At 31.6% G+C, this 26,813-nt stretch overlaps 1 long non-coding RNA gene and 1 pseudogene across 1 annotated transcript; both read right to left on the reverse strand.

Moving 5' to 3' along the window:
• Positions 1 to 3,129: 3,129 nt before the first annotated feature.
• LOC116118447 lies at positions 3,130 to 26,813 on the reverse strand (annotated as a pseudogene).
• On the reverse strand, positions 7,626 to 10,474 carry LOC116118459. Its single transcript, XR_004126153.1, has 9 exons — positions 10,194 to 10,474; positions 9,916 to 9,987; positions 9,760 to 9,830; positions 9,563 to 9,634; positions 9,357 to 9,435; positions 8,791 to 8,862; positions 8,221 to 8,292; positions 8,060 to 8,125; positions 7,626 to 7,720 (listed from the first exon to the last, which is right to left on the reverse strand). It is a non-coding gene; the product is annotated as an uncharacterized LOC116118459 (long non-coding RNA).

A 26,813-nucleotide genomic window follows, 5' to 3' on the forward strand; every position in this document is an offset into this window, starting at 1 on the left:
TAGAAGCTGGAATATCCAATTTGATGAAACGATCAAAACTTTTGGTTTCATAAAGAATCCGGTGAACCGTGTATACAAGTGGGTAAAAGATCATGTCACGATTTTCCTCATATTATATGTAGATAACAATTATTAATGAGAAATTATATTGACATGATGATTGAAGTTAAGATGTGTTGTCAAAAGCTTTCACAATGAAGATTTGGGAGAAGCAAATTACATCTTAGGATTCGCATCTATAGAAATAGAGCGAAAGGATTGATAAGGTTATCTAAAGCATGTATAGAGAAAATGTTGAAAAAGTTCACATGCAGACTCCAAAACAGGTTTTTTGCCTTGCGGTCATGGATTACATTTTTCTAAGATATGAGTCCTAAGACTGATCAGGAGCGACATCGGATGCATAATATACCCTATGCTTCAACCGTAGTAGTCTTATGTACATAATCTATGTACAAGGCTTGATATAGCCTATGCTATAAGTATTGGGACAAATATCAGAAATCCAGAGAGAAACATTGGTCTGTAGTTAAAACAATCTTAAGTACTTGAAAAGAACTAAAGATTTAATACTAAGTTATGGAGGTTAGAATTGAAAATCCAGGGATACTTAATTCTGATTTTTAATCAGATGTGGATGATAGAAACTCTACATCCAAATTCATCTTTACATGTAATGGGGAGCAGTTAGTTGGAAAAGTTCCAAACAGTCGACCACTGCCGACTCTATTACAGAAGATGAATATATTGCCACTTCAGAAGCAGCAAAAGAAGGTGTGTGGATACGCAAATTTGTAGCTACTTAACTGAGGTTCGAACATGAGTTATCTGATAACCTTGTTCTGTGACGATATGGTGCTATTCACAGGCAAAAGCCACAAGAGCACACCAAAAATCAAAACATATTCAACGTAAATATTATTTTTAAGAGAGCTTGATGAAGCTAGAGAAATTTTGGTGCAGAAAACACCTTCAGCGGATAACATAGCTGACCCACTTACTAAAGCAATGACACAAAAGCAATTAGATCATCATCTTGAGAAGATGGAAATTATACCACAAGATTGGCTCTGGTGCAAGTGGGAGTTATTTTGCATGTCCTAGGAACCAATCTGTCGTCGGTTCCAAGCATTAGTTTTGTATATATTGTTAATGTAATATTTTGTATATAACATTTTATCTTATCATAGAAGAAAGTGTTCTTATTTCACATGTGGTTTATTGCTTCATTTTATATATGTATTACATGTGAAATGTCCGAATGATCAAATCTTTAGAAGATCAAAATCATCAAAGTATTCCCTACATAGGTAATATTAATTGGGCAATAATATACATAGTGCATGCTGAATGCCTCCGTAGAATTCATGTGATGGTATTAGTGTGGGTGATTATAAAGTTATTCACTAGGGCATTAGCATGGATACGCGGTTAGTGAACTGTTATCGAATATGGCCATTTATATGAATCACACGGACATTTAAAATGTAGTCAATGATTTATCATAAAATCGTACTAATGTATTATTAATCCTTAGACCTGAGTATCACAGTTGGATTCTACATAAAACATATGGTTCTATGGTGTATAACACGAGCAATCATGTCATCTGTTATAAGCCAATTTGGCCATGTGTGTTTATGTGTGAGGACAAGTAATAGTCAAGATAGGATCCGTTGACTTGGTATAGATTGTATCAAGTTCCTAGACAAATGTCAAGATACATTGGAAAAGGAAATCTCTGGCCGGGTATATAAAATGTTAAAAAGGTTTTTTCATGGTGACACTTTCTATCTGTATTGATTGTCATTTGATATAACTTAAGATAAGGATTTTGACATACCATGAATCCATTCTTAATTGGGATCAGACAATGGAAGGACTTGATTATACAACGCGTATGATTATAAAAGGGTTTGTTGGAGTATATCTTCATTGTGACTTAGGAGTTATGAAGCATTGCTAGATGCCTACCATAATCGGTGAGAGTTTTGTTCATAAAGATTTATGACAAAACATATCAAAATAGACTATGATATTGGCCCCATGGCTAGGCCACATTGAATCTAAGAGGTTAGACAAAAAAAACTAAGGAGAATGGAGAAATGGCCAAAGAGAGTTGATTATCCAAGGTTGGCTAGCACATACCAAGGGTAATAAAGTTATTTATATTATTATCATTGAATTAGATTCAATAGAGGGTTATATTAGTTATTATGAATAATTTAAGAGTTAAATTGCTGATTGGAATTCAATGGAATTCCAATTCACAATTAATCATCTTCTTTATATTAAATTGGATTTAATAATGGGTTGTAATTGTAAACATATGAACAATTTAAGGGTTAAATTGTCATGTAAACAATTTAAGAGTTAAATTGTTAATTGTGATTAAATGTTAATCTAATGTTATTATTTAAAGAAGTTTAACAACTTCATAATAATTATGGAATTAGTTACAACTCCAAAAAAAACTATGAAATTGTTTAAGGAAGTCCAAAACAATTATTGAATTGTTTACAAGGCTACATATATAAAGAAAATGATATATCAATTTTAGGGTAGAGATAAAAAATTTTTAAGAACCCTAAATGTCTCTCTTGGCTTAATTCTTCTTTTACCTTAGTATGGATACTTTTTCGTTTAATTTCTCTTGAAATTAAAAGTCTCCAAGGTTGCTAAGGACTTGAGGTAACAGGTTATACCTTGTTTTCAATTTGATTGAATTTTTTTTTTTGCAAAATATGAATATACATGTTATAGTGTCACATGCATCATTCTCCATGTATTCCATCTTTCATACTCACCAAACTCTTTAGGACATTACCCAACACTTTATTCACCATTTCGATTTGGCCATCAGTTTGACGGTGATGTGAGTACTAAACATCAAATTTGTCCCTAATTTACCCATAAACTTCTCCAAAAATGACTCAAAAATTTTTTATCCCTATCTTAGACAATGGTTCTTGGAATGCCATCAAGTCTCACCGCTTCTCTAAGGAGTAATTCGACAATTTTGGAGGCATTATGTGTGATATGACATGATATGAAATGGGCCATTTTTTAGAACTTATAGTATATTCACATTATTCATTTATATCGTAAAAAACTTATAGTATATTCACATTATTCATTTATATCATCACTAACAAAGGTGGTCACATCACCAAGTGTCCATTTAGTCAAGTAGCTTTGAATTTACTTTACTCACTTCCATATCTCCACAAAGCATAGCAATCATGTGGGACATTGATGGCCTCGACGAAGGCAATGTTTGAGTACACAAAAGTGCTACTCCTATCAAGCCTTTTACTTCTTCCTCGTTGAATTTTGACAATTTTGAGTCCACTATTTCAAGTTGGCGGTTGTTCTTGTATAGGTGCCAAGCTTGGGAATTAAGTAGGAAAGATAGAAGTTGAGATATATGAGTGATTGGATCAGGACGAGAAGTAGCAAATAAAAGTGAAAAGGGTATATATATGTATATGCAGATCAAATTTGGACTCTTTTGGTTCTTTCAAATCTGTATATCAATTACTAGAAAATAGTAAAAGGAGGAAAAAAAATGTTATAGCAATGTCATTCATACCCAATCAAGAAGATACATCTTCTCTTCTTCCAAGCTTGAATCCAAGTTTTGCCTCCCACTAACAACCTCTAGAATCACAACGCCAACGGCAAACACACCAGTCTTATCCGTAAGATATCCACGCATGACATACTCTAGGGCAACATATCCACTACATCAATACGATAGAAGCAAAATTCATTTCAATAATCTCATTAATGCAAAAAAAATAATATATTAATAAATTTCAGGTGTAAATTAAAAGTCTTAAATTGTCCCTGCAACATGAGTGCTTATGTGAGTCTTCTTATCATCATAAAGTCTGGCCAAACCAAAATCTAATATTTTGGGGATGAGATTACCATCCAGTAGAATATTACTGGCTTTCACGTCTCTATGTATTACTCGAAGCCTTGTTTCCTTGTGAAGAAAAGCTAGACCTCTTGCTACTCCTAAACAAATATCATAACGCGTTGACCAGTCAAGGTCCAAACTTCCTTTTCCTGCTTCGCAAAAGTCACAAAAGTTTAAATTGTTATTGACATGACAAATAATGCTAGGACTCTCAAGAAAAAACTTAGTACTACATATATGCTATTCATATACCAAATAATGCTTTATCAAGACTGTTGTTTTCTAGATATTCATAAACAAGCAATTGTTGTGCTCTCTCATAACAACATCCATGAAGTTTTACTAGGTTACGGTGTTGTACAGTAGATATGGTAGCAATTTCTACAGCAAACTAGCTCTTCCCTTGGTCAGATGCTATAGATAATTGCTTCACAGCAATTACTCTTCCATCACTGAGTGTTCCCTATTATGTAAAATGTTCAATTTGAAATGGTGAGAAAAATTAGTTAACAATTTATCAATTTTATATGATTATTATTAACCAAATACCACATCCTATCCTTATTCAATGAACCAAAGAGAACATAACTCAAAGATGACCCGGCTATTCATTGACATAAAGCCAAAAAGATTGTGTTTTCAAGTTAATATAGACAAAAATTAATGCTGAAACCTATAGTTAGTTCTAGAGAAAACAGTTAATATTAAGGCACCAAATGTTTTCACTGCTCATTTTGCACTGACTAGAACAATGACTTACCTTATAAACTAGTCCATAGCCTCCCTGTCCAAGCTTATTTGCAGAATTGAAGTCTTCTATATCAGTCTTTAGTTCCACATAATTGAAAGTGTATGGTCTAACATCCATGCCGACAAGCTCTGAAAACTCAACAAGAAACGTAGCTTACTATCAGGAACTTAGTTCCATATATTTCAAAAAGATGGCATAGTTATGTTCCTTTAAATTAACCTAGAATCCAAGTTCTTATCTTGTAATTCACTTAAAAACTTACTAATGGAACTCTGCTTTATGAATTGGACAAGCATTAATAAAATACATTGTTTCTTTTTTATGTGCAATAGTTTTCTTATACATGAGCCAGAGTTTACTTGGTAAGTTATGTAACTCACCTTCTTATTCAAACATTTTAAAAGGATTAAGTCAACCTATGACCGAGATGCTAACCTAAATAATGACTAGAACTAGATGTAGACTAATAGCAGTATTTTCATAGCTAGTAAATATGATAGATAAGACATCAGTGATAACAAAGATCTTTTGATTTACCGTCATCAACAGTCTGTGGCCTTTTTTTTCTTTGGACAACGAAGAAAATTGTAGCTAACAGAAAGACAAACCCTATAACAACAATAATCCCCACAATTAGGCCTATTCTCTTGTTCTGAGTCTTCTGACTTGGAGGTTTGAAATCTGTATCAAATCATAGTATTTAACTTAATATTTTTATAATGCAACCAAATCAATTGAAATCGGTATCAAGCACAGTACTTGACTCAATATCTTATATAATGCAAGGAAATCAACCAAAAAGTGGAAAAAAGGGCAAGGAAGTTGCTATTTATTGAACCTAGGGTAGCATTGATTGCCGAAATAGAGGGTCCATATGTACCATAGTTAGGAAAACAAGAAGTCCCTTTCCCAGCCCAAAAAAAAAGTGGATTTCCATTTAGTTTTCAGATACCTGAGCCATATCTTCTCTTTGAATTGCTCTTCTAAGGACTGCACCCACTACCCTTGTTATGTCAAAATCTTTTTCAACAAGATTTCCCTAGAATAAACATATTTAATGTTGAAACAGAAACCCATAAGAGTTGAAAGGAAAGATATTGGGAAATGTATTACGTTTAAGGTCATTCATCATACTTTAATCTTAACATAAACCTATGTGATGTATAGGTGAGGCATATTTGGCTAAACATATATATCAAAAACACGCCTCCCAATACTTTGCCATCTAGTAGTAGTGATATTTGCTAATTCTGCAAATTGGAGAGTCATAGTATACTTTCCGTTTTGAAGGCCTAAACCATAGTATCTTAAAGATGAAGCAGAGATTTGAGCTATTGTGAAAAGTCTTGACTTTTGAGTATTTGTGACTCAAGATGCAGGATTAATGTTATACCCTGTATTACTGTTCTCAATAAAGTATCCAACATTACTAACTCCCCATTTATTTGTGTCTGTCAAATTGTATGTAGTTGGACCAAGAGGCTCATTATCACTGTCATACACAATATCATTAGATGTAATTTGTAGACAGGCACAGTTAATTGCAAAACTCGAATCTGCATACCAGTGTAAGCTTTTATCAAAGCTAAAACATTAAGAATATGTATGTCCAAAGTTTGATTTAGAATATCTAGCAACTTATTATTTTACTTCTATTTAATTAGTTGTAATTATATATTTTATATTAATCATTTTTATTTTTCAACAATGAGAAAAAGAATATTAGAAGGGTATATTGATAAATAATATATTATTGTTATGAGTGAATTAAAAATTTAAGTGAGGGTGACTAATGAAATAATGAAGATAGGTAATATATAAGAGGGGTTTAATTGTAAAGAAAAATGAAAAATACAATGTCTTATATCTTAGCCAAATAGAAAGAAAAGAAGATAAGCTTTCTCTCGTTCTTACAAAGAGTTAGCTACGGGTGAGAAGAAAAGAAGAGAATGAGGAGAAGGAAAGAAAAAGAGAATAGTATAAAATTAGGTTGGGTTAAAATAGAGTCACACAAGAATTTATTAGAGTTGGACAATATTTAATTGGTTGAATTTAGGATTGATAATTGATATCAAAGTCTGTTGGCGACTCAACAATGCAACATGATGACCTCACGAGGATGTGAGGTCCATAAGGTAAAAGGTTTGTTACATCCCACACTGCTAGTAAATGAGTTTAAAATTCTTAGACCCTTATAACTAACTAGAAGCATTTTGGGTGTTTGACAGTTGTGTGAAGCCCGAAAGCAAACACATGCAAGCCTACATCCAAATGATTAAATTCAAAGGATCATATCTACTTAGTTGGACCATATTCAAAACCATGAGCATTGATTATTATGAAAATATATAATCCTTTAAAGATTGATGTATTTACTAATTATTGGTGTGGACCAAGATCACATGTTTATTATGTATGTTGTGGGTTGATGAATGGCTATTAGAAGTGTTTTTAACAAAATATTTAAATCTGGGACGAGTATTAAAATAGACGTTACTCTACCTATATTTTAACCCTAAACTCTCGGAACCACAAAATGGAGAAGTTTTACTTAGAGATTCTAGAACTTCGATAGCAAGGAAAATTGCGTTGGAAATAGTTAAACCCATACGGGAGAAAACTGAAGGAAGAGGAAGAACATTGAAATCATGTTAGTTACTAAAGAACCCATTTCCATAAGTTATCCATTATCCTTCATTTTCATTGTTACAAAGAGTCTCAAGCTTTTTAACAAAGCATAGGACAAGAGAATTACCTGCCGTAATTAGAACTTTCTAGGTTGAAGTTGTTGGCCACTAAGTTAGTGCATATTCCACCAACAGCATTCTAAATATTAGTTTCATCATTGTGTAAATACTATATTGGAAAGTAAAAATTTATCTAAGAAAATGTGAAATGTATAGTAAAGATGTTAAATAAATTATATGTTTAACAAAATTAAGGACGTACAATTGTAAATTTTGTTCTTGAATCCAAGAAGGCAGGCTACCAGATAAATTATTGTAAGATGCATCTCTTCCAACATCAAGTGAGGAGAATGTAAACTACACAATGCAGCAGCTTGCAAGTATAAAATTTAGGCATTATTCAAATCACACAGTTTTTTTTAAAGCTTTTGACACCATCTAAACCTCAACTTCCCAATTTTTTCCCAAGAACCCCACCGGTCTAAGTAATTCACATTAATCCAGAAGAAGCTATCCACTTGAAAGTCTAGATTAAGAATGCAAGTTTAGCCTTTCACTAGGGTGGCTTTGGCTACAAATTATTGTTCTTGGAAAAACTCGACTTGTAACTATACCTTTTCGGTTGACATGTTTAGTTGAACATTCTATTTTGGAACGATGTAATGAGGTTGATGCAAATATGACAAAAATACTTACATATTGAGAAGTTTTGAACCTTTTAGTTTAGGGAGGGTACCATTTAACTTATTATTTCCAAGAAACCTGAGTACAAAACCAGCAATTCATGTTTTACTATTATGAGTAAACTATGGGAAGTGAAAGCCATGACAAATCAGAAATGGTAGGTTACAACTTACAGGCAAGTTAGTGAACTCAAATTGAAAAACGAGATAGGAATCTATCCACTTGTATTGTTGAAACTCAGATCTCTGGAGAAAAAATATCAAAATTCACAATTGTAAGATGAAGAAACTTGCTAATAACTAAAAAGCAGTATATGAAACCAACAATCTTTAACAGAGAAAGAAGAGGAAGAAAAACAGAAAAGGCATATATGAGGTAATTCAACCATGATATTACAACTTTGACAAGATTTGTAAAGATTTCAAATTCCTTATAAATGACAACGACGATGAGCTCCTATTTTATAAATCGCTTATCCTCCTGCATTTTTATTTTTCATGGGATTAAGATTGTTACATTGATTATTGCAATAGTAAAACATGATCAATAAAATATTGCTAGTGAACACTACAAATCTGTCAGATTTGTATCGGCCCTTCATAAGAGTTTCCTTGAAAACTCCTACAATAAAATGTATGACAAGAAATAAACGAAATTCTCAGTTAAAAAGCTTTAACCTAAAGTAACTCAAGAGTGATTTAGCATAAAATAGAAATAAAAAAAAATTAGAATAGTGTTCTCACAAGTCTTTCATATTTGACCAGTTTCCTATGAAGTCAGGGATCCTTCCTGTAAGTTCAATGTCAAAAGCCCTCCTGAGCACAATAAAAACAGTTTATTTAAGTCTGATGCAAGCCCTTTTTTAATTAGCAGAGGGTTTACTTCACATTCTTCCCTTAAGGAGAAAATTCTTCTATTGAATTTAAGATTTGTAAATTTCCAATTAGAAAATTAACATAAGAGGTCCTTACAGTAACACTAGGTTCTTTAGATTAGCAAAACTTGAAGGAATCTCACCACTTACTCCAAAACTGTATATATCTGCCCAGGTAAAGAATATTTACAAATTCCATCACTATTCAGTATCTTGACAATAAAAGCCCTCACTAAGTAAACGAATTACGTGACACATGATAGAATAATCTTTTGTGTAAGTAACTGAGAATTTGGTTTATGTTAAAGCTAAGACTAAAGCCAGCTGAGGTTTTCACCTTTTGCATCCTTGTACAGAACGTTATAGAGTCAGATATGCTCAATATAAGCAAAATGTTGCATTGAAAATGAAACCGAAAAGTCTATAAAAACTTACAATGTCAATAATTTCGTCAAATTACCGAGCTCAGGTGGCAGAGGACCATTGAAGTTGTTTGTTCCAATTCCTCTACATCCTAAAGAATTTAGCTCTTCAGTTATGTAATTGTAGTGCAATTACAAAAAAAGAGTTCGTACAAGATCTGCTCAATATAAGCAAAATGTTGCATTGAAAATGAAACTGAAAAATCTGTAAAAACTTACAATTTTGTTAATTTTGTCAAATTACTGAGCTCAAATGGCAGAGGGCTAGAGAAGTTGTTTCTTCCAATTCCTCTACATCCCCAAGAATTTAGCTCTTCAGTTATATAATTGTAATGCAATTACCAAAAAATAGTTTGTACTGTAAATTATCAGAAGTTATATACAGTAGTTAAGAAGGGGACAGAGTTTGAGCTTACAAGACTTCTAATTCAGAAAGCATCCCAAGCTCTTTTGGAAGCTGCCCAGATAATCTATTACTTACAAAGTCCTTGATCAAAATGACAATTAATTAGCATAAGAAAAAGGAAAATAGTATGTAGTTTCAAAATTAAAGTTTTATACCAACTGCTTACAGGATTTTTAATGTTGTTAGATTCTCGATAAATGGAGAAAGTGAACCTGACAAGCTGTTAACAGTCGCCCTCCTATAAAAACAGAAAAACTGGTAAGATTAATATTTAAGAACACAAAGCTCAAATCATTTTATGATGTTGATACAGTATGGGGTCAAGATATTTAACATAATTTAATAAAATAAAGTAAAATATTTTAATAACCACTCACCCTCATCAAATGATCTAAAAATGATACACAATTGAAATAAGCATATATGAAATTTACAAAACCATACAGGTAGGTGAGGAATTTCAAACTCCATAGTTCATCTGGGATCACACCATCAACTCCTAGTATGTAAACTTTCCTATACTTTAAGAAATTGAAAGTAAGCAACCCTGAAATTAAAGAAAGGCTCCAGTTCTCAAAATTCTGTCTTTTTCTACTTACATCTCGATAATCTGGCAAAGAGCATAATTGTTGCAAGAATATAAACTTCAAAAAACAAAGAGCAAGAATATAAAACTCAGAAAACAGAGAGCAAGAACAGGTTAAAAAAAAAATTAAAGCATTGTATTTTTCACTCCCTTTTTTTTTTTGGTCCCTCCTTTTACAATTTATAAAGAAATGAATTAGGGATGATCCCTGTTGACAGTCATCTCAGCCGCTCAATCTATATAGCAGAGCTTCCATTCTAGCCATTGGATTAGTTTTTCTTGATGCAAGTTGCATGGCAACTTGTCAATTTGCATAACTGAAAAACTGAAACTTGTCAACTTGCATAACAGTTTCCACCGCACTTCGTCAACTTGTTCAACTGATTTTTCATCCCCTTGCAGTTTGTTGAAGAGAAAACGAAAAGTGTGTTGACATCTGAGACACAAACTTTATCTGCTTGAGCTGAAGTTAACAAAGAACAATCACATTTGATAAATGGGTTGTATCAATGGCAATGGAGTCGTCAATTGCCGCTCCACTGCATGGCTTTCCACTTACAGATATCTGCCATTTATCAAATATAAATTCACTGTTATCAGAAGAGAAGCATCTCAAAAAATGAAGAGAATGAAGTGAGTGACAGAGTCTGAATGTGAAGCATCTTTCAAAGTTAAAATAATAAAAAGAAGAAAAGTAAAAGTTTACTTAGAAGCAGACCTTCATTCTAGCCATTGGAAAAGTAAAATAGATTATAATCTCTTTAATTTATTACTAATTTTCACTTATTCCAAGTCTTTATATGAAACTAGTTTCCCAATTAGTATTCTTCACAAAAATAAAATAAACTAAAAAATTAGAATATAGATGGTACTTTTTATAGTTCATAATGGAAAATAGTAGCGAGCAAATTCTATATTTTATCTAAAACGACATATAAAACATATTTTTATTTTCTCAAATCATGTTTTTTCCCGATGATTTTTTAAATGTTTTTAAAATTTTTAAATTACAGATTATTTTAGATTTTATACTTCATAAAATTTAAATTCAAAGAGTTTATCTATATAATTTTGTAAAAAATGTATACATATTGTTAGTCCCTTAGAAATCAAGACTTTAGGTTCATAGTCTTATCTCATGTGACACACATATGCGGTAATGAAGGTTGTAGACTTTCGAATCAGTTAGTGTTATTTTATCTAATCAATTCAAAAACAAATATTATAAATAAATATGTTTTTTTGTGGATCATTTTATTTTATTTAGAAAACAAGATTAAGCACATTTTATACGACAAGATAATAATATTTTTCTTAAAATATGTATGAAAGTAACCCAAATTTTCAAGTCAATTACTTTAATTTGTTGAAGTCTTAAAGTGGTGGGAAACTAATTAACCTAATTAATTTAACCTTAAAGACATTACTTTCATTCTATATTTAAATTTTAATTGTTAAATTTTCCAAGTTAAATTCACTTTTTTCTTTTTTTGGAATAATGCATGGAAAGTTGTTGGATGCAACCTATGTAAGAAGTTAAAAGTGGAAATAATATCTTAGTATATTGTTTCATTTCTAGTCTTTTTTTTAATTGTTGTCCCGTTTACTTATTCTGAAAAAAAGGTAATTTTTTTTTTTTTGATAAACCCGATTATTAAATAAAAAAGAAAAAAAAATTACAAACTAGAAAGGGGAGCCCTTCCCCCACAAGAGCCTTGGACAAACCCCAGGATCAAACTAACAAGAACAAAGGCCATAACATATTCTGAAAACAGGTAAATTTTTTTTTTTTTTTTTTTTTTTGATAAACCCGATTATTAAATAAAAAAGAAAAAAAATTACAAACTAGAAAGGGTAGCCCTTCCCTCACAAGAGCCTTGGACAAACCCAAGGATCAAACTAACAAGAACAAAGGTCGTAACATAGGAAAAACAATCCTCTGCCAGCTAGGCCTTATTAACAAGAAGGCCTTGACAAAAGCCCTAAAGCAAGCTATACAACATTTTCATATAAAGAAATGTTTCAAGCCCAAAAGCCTAAATAAACCCTCCGGCTCAAATAACACATGCCCAAGGACTTCACACATTGATTTAAAAACAATAGGCCCAAGAATGCACAACCCAATTGGTGAAAATAAATAAAATGAAATTATATAGAATCAGTGAAAGTTGTTGGATTCAACCCATATAACAAGTTCTAAATAGAGCCAATATATTATTATATAGTTGGATTTTTTATCCTCTCTAATTTTTTTAGAGGTTACTAGCTACAAAAGAGGCGATTTAGTGGTATTGATATTTTTACAAATAAACTAATGATATTTAAGTACAATCCTTAGAAAATTTACATAAGTACATCTTAAATTGTGATAGAATATTGTTATTATATAATTGTTCATCCATTAATGAAATTCCATTTTCGTCCAATTGAGTAATAGGTAACCATGTTCCAAGCAAGCAACAACCTTAAATAAAACTATAAAAAGTTACCTTAACTTTGGGATAATTATTTTCATAAGCTTTGAATCCAATACACTTTAATACATTTTTTTTTTCCCAATATTATTTAGGTTCAAAATGAGGAATTACAATCAAACTGCAAATCAATGGATCTTAAAACACTTGTAATAATTTACCAGGAACATGTGAAGTGTCATTGAGTTCACATAACTTCATATGGCTTTTCCTAGTGATTATAAAAGAATAGGGCAATCAATTAAGAAAATCACAACTAAAACAACTAGGCTAGCCAGTAATAACAAAATATACCTCATAGAGACGTTTAGAGTTACTTCATCTCATAACTATCACTATAACCAAATTAACCAATACCTAATGCATCCTTCATTTGTCTCAACTGCAACACCAAATACAAACTATACTCATGCGAACATCACATCACTTTCACCAAATGTACCTCTCTCCAATAACCATTGCCGTGAGGGTCCAGATCCACTATGAATAATTCTTATTAAATTTCTTGACAATTGACTCTACAAACCAGTTAACACTTTGGAATAAATTGTGGGTAATATATGACTATTATATTGGGATAATTTCTTTCATAATTAGCATGCTAGAATATTTTCTTTATACACGAAGATCACGTTCTACCAATGGATGTAGAAATTCTTTAACTTTGGTATTATCATATACATAATATTATAAGTCGGTCACCCAAGCTTTAATCGAGTTTATGTTGAAATTAGATTCGTGGACTATATTTTTATTAGTCAGTAGAAAATGTAACACTTGAAATTTGAAGTTGTAAATTTGATTTAGGAGGTGATCTTGATTGTTTTATTTTTTTTGAAAGTGAATTGAATTTAAAGTTTAAAAACATTTTAAGGTGGATGTTTAATTAGTACTCTTGACGTGTTTAAAAAGAAGAAATATGGTTCACTGATCGGTTGCAGAAACATGGTGGATTGTAACAACCTAATTGCGTCCCACGGTACTAAGCTAAACCTAGGTAATTGGGCTAAGCTTATATAATAGTTGGGCACCTTTCATTTCAAATCAAAGAATATACATAAAAGAATATTAATTTGTTATCTATCATTTCCAATAATGACATGGAAAAGTCCTCAATTTCAATTTCCTAGTGAAGCTTTAGCCCTTGTGCTTGTTGAACAAGAAGTAGTTCAAAATCTATTATGTATATTTTTTACTAGAGTTTATTGGTCTTAAGTTTTTTAAAATTATGAATAACAATTGTGTTGAACTAACATGAAATAAAACTCGAATCTAAAGTAAAAGCCAGTCAATGGAATAGGGCTTCAGTGGCACTTATTTCTGGAGTTTTATCCATTGTACATAACCTGGTTGGGGAGATGTAATGGCTAGTATCTTCACATTCTTCATTTATATGATCACTAAAAAGGTGGTCACATCATCAAAGGCCCATTTAGTCAAGTATCTAGGCTTAGAATTCACTGTACTCACTTCCATATCTCCACAAAGTGTAGCAATCACGTGGGACATTGATGGCCTAGAGGAGGGCAATGTCTTGAGTACACAAAAATGCTACTCCTATCAAGCCTTTTACTTCTTCCTCGTTGAATTCTGACAATTTTGAGTCCACTAGCTCGAGTTGATGGTTGTTCTTGTACAGGTGCCAAGCTTGGGAATTAAGTAGGAAAGATAAAAGTTGTGATATATGAGTGGTTGGATCAGGAGAAGTAGAAATAAAAGCGAATATATATATATATATATATGCAGAATAAATTTGAAAGAATTTGACCTCGTTTGGTTCTTTCAAATTTGTTTATCAAGTATTAGAAAATAGTAAATGGAGAAAAAAATGACACTACAATGTCATTCATACCCAATCAAGAAGATACATCTTCTCTTCTTCCAAGCTTGAATCCAAGTTTGGCCTCCCACTAACAACCTCTAGAATCACAACGCCAAAGGCAAACACATCAATCTTCTTCGTAAGATATCCACGCATGGCATACTCTGGTGCAACATATCCACTACATCAATACAATAGAGGCAAAATTCATTTCAGTAGTCTAATGAATGTAGAAATATAACATTTTAATAAATTTTAGGTGTTAATTAAAAGTCTTACATTATCCCTGCAACACAAGTGCTTATGTGAGTTTTCTTATCATCATAAATTTTGGCCAAACCAAAATCTGACATTTTGGGGATGAGATTACCATCAAGCAGAATATTACTGGCTTTCACGTCTCTATGTATAATTCAAAGCCTCGATTCCTCATGAAGATAAGCTAGACCTCTTGCTACTCCTAAATAAATATGATAACACATTGACCAGTCGGTCCAAACTTCCTTTCCCTGCTTTACAAAAGTCACAAATGTTTAAACTATTATTGACATCACAAATAATGCTAGGACTCCCAAGAAAAAACTTAGTACTACATATATGCTATTCGCATACCAAATAATGCTTTATCAAGACTGTTGATTTCCATATATTCATAAACAAGGATTCGTTGTGCTCTTTCATAACAACATCCATGAAGTTTTACTGGGTTACGATGTTGCACAGTAAATATAGTAGCAATTTCTACAACAAACTGGCTCTTTCCTTGGTGGGATGATGCAGATAATTGCTTCATAGCAATTACTCTTCCATCACAGAGTTTTCCCTATGGTGTAAAAAGTTCAACTTGAAATGGTGAGAAAAATCAGTTAACAATTTATCAATTTTATATGCTTATTATTGACCAAATACCACATCATGTCTTTATTTAATGAACTATAGAGAACAAAACTCAAAGATGGCCCAACTATTTATTGATATAAAGCCAAACATGTGTTTTCAAGTTAATCTAGGTCAAAAAGTAATGTAGAAATCTGTATTTAGTTCTAGAAAAAACAATTAATCTTAAGGCAATCTTAAGGCACCAAATGTGCTCACCACTCATTTGGCACTTACTAGAACAATGACTTACCTTATAAACTGGTCCATATCCTTCCTCTCTAAGCTTATTTGCATAACTAAAGCCTTCCGTAGTAGTCTTTAGTTCCACATAACTAAAAGTACATGGTCTAACATCCATGTCGACAAGCTCTGAAAATTCAACAACAAAAGTAGCTTACTGTCAAGAACTTGTATGTCTAATCAAATACTTTAGCGGGGTTAATTGTCAAGTCAAACATGTGAAATGGTAGAAATAACAAATGCAATTGTCTAATTGTGGCATTGTAACACAGTTTTGTGCCTGCAAGGTAAGCAATTTGGTGCAAAATTAAATGACCAAGAGTTCCATATATTTCAAAAGGATGGCATAGTTCTGTTCCTTTTAATTAACCTAGAATCCAAGTTCTTATCTTGTAATGCACTTAAGAACTTACTAATGGAACTCTACTTTATTAATTGAACAAGCAGCAGTAAAATACATTGTTCTTTTTTATGGACAATAGCTTTCTTGTACATGAGCCAGAGTTCACTTGATAAGTTATGTAACTCACCTTCTTATTCAAATATTTTAAAAGGATTAAGTCAGCATATGGCAGAGATGCTAACTTAAATAAAAGACTAGAACCAGATGCAGACTAATAACATTATTTCCATAGCTAGTATATGATAGATAAGACGTCAGTGATAGTGAAGATCTTTTGATTTACCGTCATCAACAGTCTGTGGCCTTTTTCTTCTTTGGAGAACGAAGAAAATTGCAAGTAATAGAAATACAACCCCAACAACAACAATCCCCACAATTAGGCATGTTCTCTTCTTTTGACTTGGAGGTTTGAAATCTGTGTCAAATCAGAGTATTTAACTTAATATCTTTATAATGTAACCAAATCAACCGAAAGAGGAAGAAGAAAAAAAATGAAGTTTCTATTTCTTTTACCTTTGGTAGCACTGATATGTACCATCGTTGGTATATAGCAGGTCCCTTTCCCAGCCCAAAAGAAGTGGATTTCCATATAGTTTTCAGATACTTGAGCTGGATATTCTCTTTGAATTGCTCTTCTAAGGACTCCACCCACTACCCTTGTTATGTCAAAGTCTTTTTCAACAAGATTTCCTTGGAATAAATAGATTAAATGTTGAGACAAAAACCAATAATAGTTGAAAGGAAAGATATTGGGAAACATATTACATTTAAGGTCATTCATCATGCTTTAACCTCAACATAAACCTATGTGATGTATAAGTGAGGCGAATTTGGCTAAAATAATCTGAATATGTAATACATACCTGAACATATATATCGACAACACACCTCCCAAAACTTTTCCGTAGAGTATCATTGAAATTAGCTAATTTTGCAAACCGGAGAGTCACAGTGTACTTTCCATTTTGAAGGCCTAAACCGTAGTATCTTAAAGATGAAGTAGCGATTCAAGCTCTTTGGAAAAGTCTTGACTCTTGAGTATTTGTGACTATAGACGTAGAATTAATGTTATACTACATATGATTGCTCCCAATAAAGTATCCAACATTACTAACTCCCCATCTATCTATGGCAGTCAAATAGTATGTAGTTGGACCAAGAGGCTCATTGTCACCTTCATACACAATATCCTAAGATGTAATTGTTGGACCGGCACACTTAATTGCAAAGCTTGAATCTACATACCAATGTAGCCTCTTTATCAAGGTAAAACATTAAGAATATGTATCATGTATGTCTAAGTTTGATTTATAATATCTAGCCACTTATTATTTTACTTGTATTTAATTAGTTGTGATTTTATATTTTATATTAATCATTTTCCTTTTTCAACAATAAGAAAAAAAAGCATTAGAAGGGTGTATTAATAAATAATATATCTTTGTTATGAGTGAATTAAAAATTTGAGTGAGGGTGAATAAGGAAATAATGAAGATAGATAATATATAGGAGGGATTTAATTGCAAAGAAAAATGGAAAATCTCGGTATCTTATATCTTAGGCAAATAGAAAGGAAAAGAAAAGAAGAATAGCTTTCTCTTGTTCTTACAAAGAGTTAGCTACAAGTGAGAAGAAAATAAGAAAAAGAAGAGAATGGTAAGGAAAGAAAAAGAGAAATAGTAGAAAATTGGGTTGGGTTAAAAATAGAGTCACACAAGAATTTATTAGAGTTGGACAATATCTAATTTGTTGGATTTAGGATTGACAATTGATATCAAAGTCGATTAACAACTCAACAATTTAGTGTGACAACCTCATAAGGATGTGAGGTCCATAAGGTGGAGAGTTTAATATATCCCATATTGCTAGCAAATAAGTTTAGGATTCAATTTATAAAGCTTAGGTCCTTATAACTATGTAGATACATTTTAGGTGTTTGACAGTTGTGTGAAACCCAAAAGCAAACCCATGTAACCCTACATCCAAATGATTAAATCCAGAGGATAATATCTACTTAACTAGACCCTATTCAAAGCAATGAGCATAGATATATTATGAAAATATATAATCATTTGAAGTTGTATGAATTGATGTATTTAATAAATATAGGTATGGACGGAGATCACATGTTTGTTACTTATATTGTGGCTTGATGAATGGCTGTTAGAAGTGTTTTTAACATAATATTTAAATCTAGGACGGGTGTTAAAATAAGCATTACTCTACTGAAATTTTAACCCTAAACTCTCGAAACCACGAAATGGAGAAGTTGTACTTATAGATTGGAGAACCTCGATTGCATAGAAAATTGTGTTGGAGACAGTTTAGCCCATGTGGCAAAGCACCGAAGGAAGAGGAGGAAGGAATATGGAAGTTATGCTAGACAACTAGAACTAATCACCAAAGCACCCATTTCTATAAGTTGTCCCTTATTATTAATTTTCAATATTGTTATAGAGAGTCTCAAGCATTTTAACAAAACACAGAAGAAGAGAATTACCTACTGTAATTAGAACTTTCTAGGTTGAAGTTGTTGGCCACTAAATTACTGCACATTGCACCAATAGCATTCTGAATGTTAGTTCCATCATTGTGTAAATGCTATACTGGAAAGTGGAAAGTAAAAAATTATCTAAGAAAATGTGAAATGTATAGTAAAGAATAAAGATGTTAAATAAATTATATGTTTAAAAAAATTAAGGACGTATAGTTGTAAATTTTGTTCTTGATTTCATGAAGGAAGGTTGCCGGATAGATTATTGTAAGATGCATATATGCCAACATCAAGTGAGGAGAATGTTAACTACGTAATGCAGCTGCTTGCCAATTTTCTATTATTAAAATTTAGGTATTATTAAAATCACATTGATTTTTTATTTATTAATTTATTTTTATTTTTATTTTTTTAAAGCTTTTGAAACCATTTAAAACCTCAACTTCCCAATTTTCTTCCCAGGAACCCCACCAGTCCTAATTAATTCACATTAATCTAGGAGAAGCTATGCACTTGAAAGTCTAGATTAAGAGTGCAAGTTTAGTTTTTCGCTAGGGTGACTGTGGCTACAAACTAGGCTTCCTGGAAAAACTGGATTTGTAACTATACCTTTTCGGTTGGTACAATTAGTTGAGCATTCTATTTTGGGAATGTTGTAATGAGTTTGATGCAAATATGTCAAAAGTACTTACATATTGAGAAGATTTGGACTTTTCTCTTCAGGGAGGGTACCATTTAACTTATTATTTCCAAGAAACCTGAGTACAAAACCAGCAATTCATGTTTCACTATAATGAGTAAACTATGGGAAGTAAACACAACAAATCAGAAATAGTAGATTACAGCTAAGTCAGTGAACTCAAACTGAAAAGTGAGATAGGAATCTGTCCACTTATATTGTTGAAACTCAGATCTCTAAAGAAAAAATATTAGAATTTACAATTATAAGATGAAGAAACTTGCTAAAAACCAAAAAGTAATGGAGGTAAAAATAAAATAAAAAAAGAGAAAGGGAATAAATAATTTACAAATGCTGCAAACTTTGGTTGTCACTAATGAGAGACGGAATTGAATCAGAAATTTTGTTAGTCCGTAGTACTCTACAGTAAATGGAACCAACAGTCTTGAACAAAGAAAGAAGAGGAAGAAAAACACAAAAGGCATATATAAGGTAATTCAGCACATGATATTACAATTTTGACAATGTTGCCTTACAAGGTTTTTACAGATTTCAAATTCCTTATAAATGCCAACGACGATGAGCTCCCATTTGATATATCACTTATTCTCCTACATTTTTATTTTTCATGGGATTAAGATTGTTAGAATTGATTATTGCAATAGTAAAACAAGATCAATGAAATATTGCAATAGAATTGATTATTGCTACAGTAAAACAAGATCAATAAACACTCACAAATCTGTCAGATTTGTCGGCTTGGAAAAGGATGATGGTATCGGCCCTTCAAAAGAGTTTCCTTGAAAGCTCCTACAATAAAATGCATGACCAGGAAAAAAACTGAAATTCTCAGCTAAAAAGCTTTAACCTAAAACAACTAAAGAGTGATTTAGCCAAAAATGGAAAGAAAAAAAAAAAAAAAAAAAACAATTAGAATAGTTTTCTCACAATTCTTTCATATTTGGCCAATTTCCTATAAAGTCAGGGATCCTTCCTGTAAGTTCAATGTCAAAAGCCCGCCTGAGCACAATAAAAAGAGTTTATTTAAGATCTGATGCAAGCCAGTTTTTCATTAGCAGTGGATTTACACACATTTTTCCCTTTAAGGAAAAAATTCTTTTGTGGAATTTAAGATTCGAAAATTTCCAATGAGAAAATTAACATAATCAAGAGGTCCTTACAGTAACTCTAGATTCTTTAGACTAGCAAAACTTGATGGAATCTCACCACTTACTTCAGAATTGTCGATATATCTGCCAAGGCAAATAATATTTATAAATTCCATCATAATTCAGTATCTTTACAATTAAAGTCATCACCAAGTAAATGAATTACGTGACACGTGATAGTATAATCTTGTGTGAAGTAACTAGAATTTGGTTCATGTTAAAGCTAAGACTAAAGCCAGCTGGGGTTTTCACCTTTTGCATCCTTGTACATAACATTATAGAGTAGGATATGCTCAATATAAGCAAAATGTTGCATTGAAAATGAAACCGAAAAGTCTATAAAAACTTACAATGTCTTTAATTTCATCAAATTACAGAGCTCAGATGGCAGAGGACCAAAGAAGTTGTTTGTTCCAAAACTTCTACATCCCCAAGAATTTAGCTCTTCAGTTATATAATTGTAATGCAATAACAAAAAAAAGCGTTCGTATTGTAAATTATCAGAAGTTATATAGTTAAGAAGGGGACAGAGTTTGAGCTTACATGTATTCTAATTCAGAAAGCACCCCTAGCTCTTTTGGAAGCTGCCCAGATAATCTATTAATGCCAAAGCCCTTGATCAAAGTGAGAACTAATTAGCATAATAAAAAAAGGAGAATAGTATGAGTTCCAAAATTAAAATTTTATGTAAGCTGCTTATAGGGATTTTAATGCAGTTAGATTGCCAACAGATGGATCAGAGAAAGTGAACATGACAAGCGGTTTACATTCACGTTCCTATTGAAAACAGAAGAAACAGGTAAGATTAATATTTAAGAACACAAAGCTCAAATCATTTTATGATGTTGACACAGTATGGTGTCAAGAGACTTAACATAATTCAATAAAAAGCAAAATATTTTAATAACCACTCACCCTCATCTAATAATCTAAAATGATACACAATTGAAATAAGCATATATGAACTATAAAAAACCATACAGGAAGGTGAGGAATTTCAAACTCCATAGTTCATCTGGGATCAAACCATCAACGTGCAGTCCGGAAATCCTCCTGTAATATAAGAAATTGTAAAAGTAAGCTAGCAGCCATAAAATTAAAGAAAGGTCCTTTTGTGTACACTAAATAAAGAAACATGTAACACCGAAAATATCGAGTTCGCAAATTTAATCTTTTTCCAGTAACTTACATCTCGAAAATGTGGCAAAGAGTGCTGTTATTGTAAGAACAAAACAATCACATTTGATGAAAGGGTTGTGACCAATGGCAGTAATGCCAACCAAAGAGTTAATGGGTATAGAATCTTTGACAATTAATGACGTTACATAGAATGATCATGGCCCCTTTAACCTTACTTATATTAATTATATATAAATTCTTTCTCCTGGAGCAGATAAATGAGACCAAAAAAAAAAAAAAAAAAGAGTCAAGAGATCATAATTATAGATATAGAATCTTTGGCAATTAAGGATTTGATTAGCATTTTGATATATAATATTAAATAATATAATGACCCAACTCTAAAGGTAGGATTTAAATATCTTTTGTTTATTAACTAATAATTAATGCTGATGGAGAATAAATTTTAAATAAAAAAATAAATTTAATTTAAAACTTAAAAAAGTATAAAAAACCTTAGAAAACTTTAAGAAATGTCAAAAATTATAGAAAAAATAAAAAACTTTTTAATAAAATAAAAAAACGTAAAAAAAAAAAAAAAATCATTCTGACTTAGAATTTAGAAATCGCGTGAAGAATTTCTTAATTTGCATTACGGAGAGGGAGACATTCAGTGGTGGAGTGATAAGCATTCTAGTTTAATGGGGATATAAAAATAACATAATCTTTAAATATGTTAATTTGTAAAGTGCATTTTTAGTACAAGAAAAAAATTCTAGCAATTAGTCTTAATTGACAATATATACATGTAAAAGAAAAAAAAAAAGCAAAAATACAGTTAAACCTCAATAAATTAATATCTTTGTGACTATAAAAATTTATTAATTAATCGATATATTAGTTAATCATATAAATTAATAAATTATTATTTTATGGAGGCATTCTTTATTTTCTTTTTCCAAAACGTTGAATTTAATGAATGTACATATTGTGTATAGCTAATATGGTATAAGGAATATCTGTTGGAAATAATATCATCAGTCCAACTTATAGTTAGGAGTTAATGTGGTATAGGGAATAACTCATAGTCAATGCGGTATAGGGAATAATTTAAAGGTCTCCTAATTGAGTCGTGTATATATATAACTTTTATGTATAAGGAGATTATTAATTTATATATATCAAGAGGTACATATGCATTTTTTTTTTTAAATGTATTATCTTATAAATTTAACAAATTATTAATTTACAACATTGGTCCCAAGTTAGGACCTGCCAAAAATATTATTTAATTGAGGTTATTAATTTATCGAGTATTAATTTATTGAGGTTTAAATGTAATTATATTTTTAAGTTTTTTGAGTTTTGACTGAAACATACATTTTTATTTATTTATTTTGGTGAAACTAAAAAAAATGTTGGGAATTCAATTTAAGGTCTTAACCTAAACCTTCTCTTTTGCAAACTAGACAGGGAAACATAAAATTAGATTAAAGTTACACCTATAAAATCCTAAAAGAATTAATATAAATAACATAAACTTGGAAATCTTAACTCTTTTACCCTATATTTTTATACCAAAAAAAAAAAAATAATAATAATAATAATAATAATAATTGAAAAAAGACTGAACTCAGACTAGTATATAAGTTTGTTTCATATATATTTTGGGTAAATCAAATCCAAATAGAGTAGAAAAAGAGGTTAATTTTTAGATTATTACCAAGTGAAATACTGAGAGCTATAAAGTGAAAATAGAATGAGAGTGAAAGTTTTGATATTTTAGAAATTAGGATAAAAGAACCATGCATGGCATGCATGCATAAATATAATTAAAAAAAAAAAAAAAAAAAAACTTAAATGCAAAATATAAAGAGTCTAAAACCTTTAGCTCTAAAGCCCGTTATCAAGTGTCATTGAAGGTTTAAACATGGAGCTATTCCATGAAAACTCATGGCATTTCATATGTATCTAATAAAAATACAAGAAATTAAGGCTTGGGCGGAATATTTCAAACTTCAGAGTCTTCAAGAGTACGTTTTTTTCACCACTTTGTAATATTTTGTGTTATCTTTTAACCTGGTTTTTCTTATATGCTTTTAGAAGGTGTGTGGGATAAAATAAGAACCTTGACAAAGATAAGCCAATCGCCATATTGATCGGCTATTTCAATGTAGGCCAGTTATCATAGTTTCCTCCAAACATAACTTTTGAGACCATCTTTGGAGACCTAGTATCCCTTTTGGTATTAGAGCGAAACTGAGTTTTCAGATTCCAGCTCCTCATAGTACCCCGTATACCTATGAATAATTGTAGGTAAGCTCTCGTACTCCAGTATATTGGCTGGAAACCAACTAGATGCAAGCCTGTCTCTGAGGCCCTAATAAAACTATTCACAGAGCCCACATACCTTTGTGTATGTACAACTGTTTCCGTTGGTAAAACAATGCCCCTGACTGATATGATAGTATGAAGCACAGCTATGCCCAAATCACAGCAAGGTACTCTTAACTTAGTTTTGTTCTTACAAGTTTTCTTAACTTAGTTTTGTTTTTACAAGTTTAATGGTCTCGATCTATTCTTGCTCATATCGGTTGGATTACACATAAGTGGTTGAATTTTCAACTTATGGAATCCGCTACTAGTTTAGCTATGTTTAATGCTCCTGTCAGTACTGAATCTCCAAGACCCTCTACTGTTTCTAAACCACATAGCCTTTATGAAACCACTTATATCCTAGAAAACCAAAAAAGTTCAGGATACCATTCCCCCCATTGTAAATCCATACACTGCCTTCACCGAACCTGTCACTTCCCTATCCCGAGCCTTTAAAACTCTTATCAAGCCATCAAGAAAACCTGTTAAAGAATATGTGCAGACCACTTGTTTTAATAAGTGTCAAATTCCTACTACTGCCCAAAAACAATAAATTACTCTAGAAATCCATCTAGCATCCATCTCAATAGATTCGTAAAGGATATTCTCATATGCACTTTAGTGCTATCAGACTTGTCATTTCCTATCGTGATCGAAAAGGTCTCCTAGTCTCTGTCTAAATTGTTTTTCTTTTTTTATATCAAATTTGTCCATTATTAATATGCTTGCAAATGTACAACGTAGACATCCTTGAATGCTGGAATAGTCATCACGAAACTGTTTAATTTATTAACAAAACAAATAATTTCCTAATATGTTTGTATATTTTAAAAATATTGAAAGAATAGACCCCCTATAAGTATCAAAATTAACAAGCTGCCCCACAAACATCAGGAAAAAACCATATTACACCCCCCCGGTCGTTAGTTCAATTATAGATCATAGCCTCATGGACACTGAATTGAACCCAGGCAGTATTGCGGCCACAGTACCTCAAAGCAGCAGTAAATTTGCAAGCCGTCATTCTGTCTTGTATTAATTACAATCCTATTGCAATTTTAGTAGATTACATATTTCCCTCGTTTAATTCCTAGCTACTTCTGCCACCGATTCATGTAATTATAAAATCATATCGTTGGCCTAACTTTCTCTAAGGTAATAATTTATGAAAATTTTTATGCTATATCTCTTGATTATTATTCATCAAACCCACTAGTGTATAATACCAGATTTTCAAAATTCATTCTCCATCAGTATTAATTATTAGTTAATAAACAAAAGATTTAATCCTACCATTAGAGATGAGTAATTATATTTTTTAATATCATATATCAAAATTCTAATCAAATCCTTAATTGTCAAAGATTATGTATCTGTAATTCTGATTTCCTGACTCTTTTTTATTTTTTTGGTCTCATTTATCTGCTCCACGAGAAAGAATTCATATATAATTTAATATAAGCGAGGTTAAAGGGGCCATGATCATTTTATCTAACGCTCTTAATTTTCAAATATTCTATATCTGTATTTCTAATCTCTTATGCTCTTTGTTCTGTCTCCAATCTCATTTATCTCTTTCAAGAGAAAGAATAATATTTATTCGGTACATTTTGTTTTTTAACTAAAAGTATAGGCTTGGAATTCAAAAAACTAAGATGTGTACATCCCCAAGGATATATATATCCTCTAGATAAAAGTTATTGACTGTACAATATCCTCCTCTTGGTAAAAATTACCATAAAACTTCTAAAAAATTGTAGTATGATCACGTTTAAGTGAATAAAACATTAAGTAAAACTGGAAATGATAGAAAATAAAATTACAAAGAACTGAATTCCGTTAATTAAACAGTAAATTACATTAATCAAAATCCATTCAAAAGCCAAACGGGTTGGAATTCTACTTTATCATTACGAGAAACAACAATCTTTTTGGTACCATTATGACATAGAACATCTGGCGAATGAATTCATAGAGCGGGCTGAACGTCAAAAGTTCATACGTAAAGCCTAAATGGCTTAAATCAGCATGCTTCATTCAAACAGCCATAACTTTTGATTCGGAAAGAGTTACGGAGCCTGTAAGATACCGTTGAAAAGCTTATTTCAAACCCGTCAAGTGGAAACCTTCTTTATCTGGTTAGAAGTCATTTTCGATATCAAAATCTACAGTTTTAGAGTGATTTGGGGCTGTTTTAGTTATTTGAATGTTTTTTTCCATTTTATTTCGGATTTTATTGTCTTAATTTTTTAGTTTTTGTTTCTTTTTGTTATTAGAAGTCTTATTAGGGTCGATTGTCACCTATACAAACTTATTTTTCGTTTTGGAGACCATTCAGTGCATTATTCAGATTTTTCTTCAGATTTCACAGTCTAAGTTTCTGGATTGAGACTTGTTTATTAGTTCTAAGGGTGTAGTCGAGTACTACCTTGTTTATTTATACTAACTTGCTGCGTCACATTAGCTTGTTGAATGATTTTAACTCTGACGTTTCAAAGATTGCACCCGCCACGAACAATTTTCTTTGGTGTTTGTGCTTCCGAACCCACATGAAGAAGTTCTAGCCTTATGATCAGCTGTTGGTTGGGGCTCGGACTGAATGGATTTCGCTTCTTCGCTTGTAGGCCCTGATGATTTAGAGCATTTAGAAGAACCTGAAGCCGTGTGCCGCGATTTAGGAGGGCGTTTCTTGGAACGCAAGCTACTATCGTAGGATTGTCTTTTTTGGGGAACTATCAAAACTTGGAATGCAGATTGTATAACTTTGAAAGCCTCCTCTGCGGCAACAGAATGATTCTTGTCTGGGTGCAACATAAGAGCCAT

This window comes from Pistacia vera, unplaced genomic scaffold (assembly GCF_008641045.1).
Source record: "Pistacia vera cultivar Batoury unplaced genomic scaffold, PisVer_v2 Contig845, whole genome shotgun sequence".
Classification (NCBI taxonomy): domain Eukaryota; kingdom Viridiplantae; phylum Streptophyta; class Magnoliopsida; order Sapindales; family Anacardiaceae; genus Pistacia; species Pistacia vera.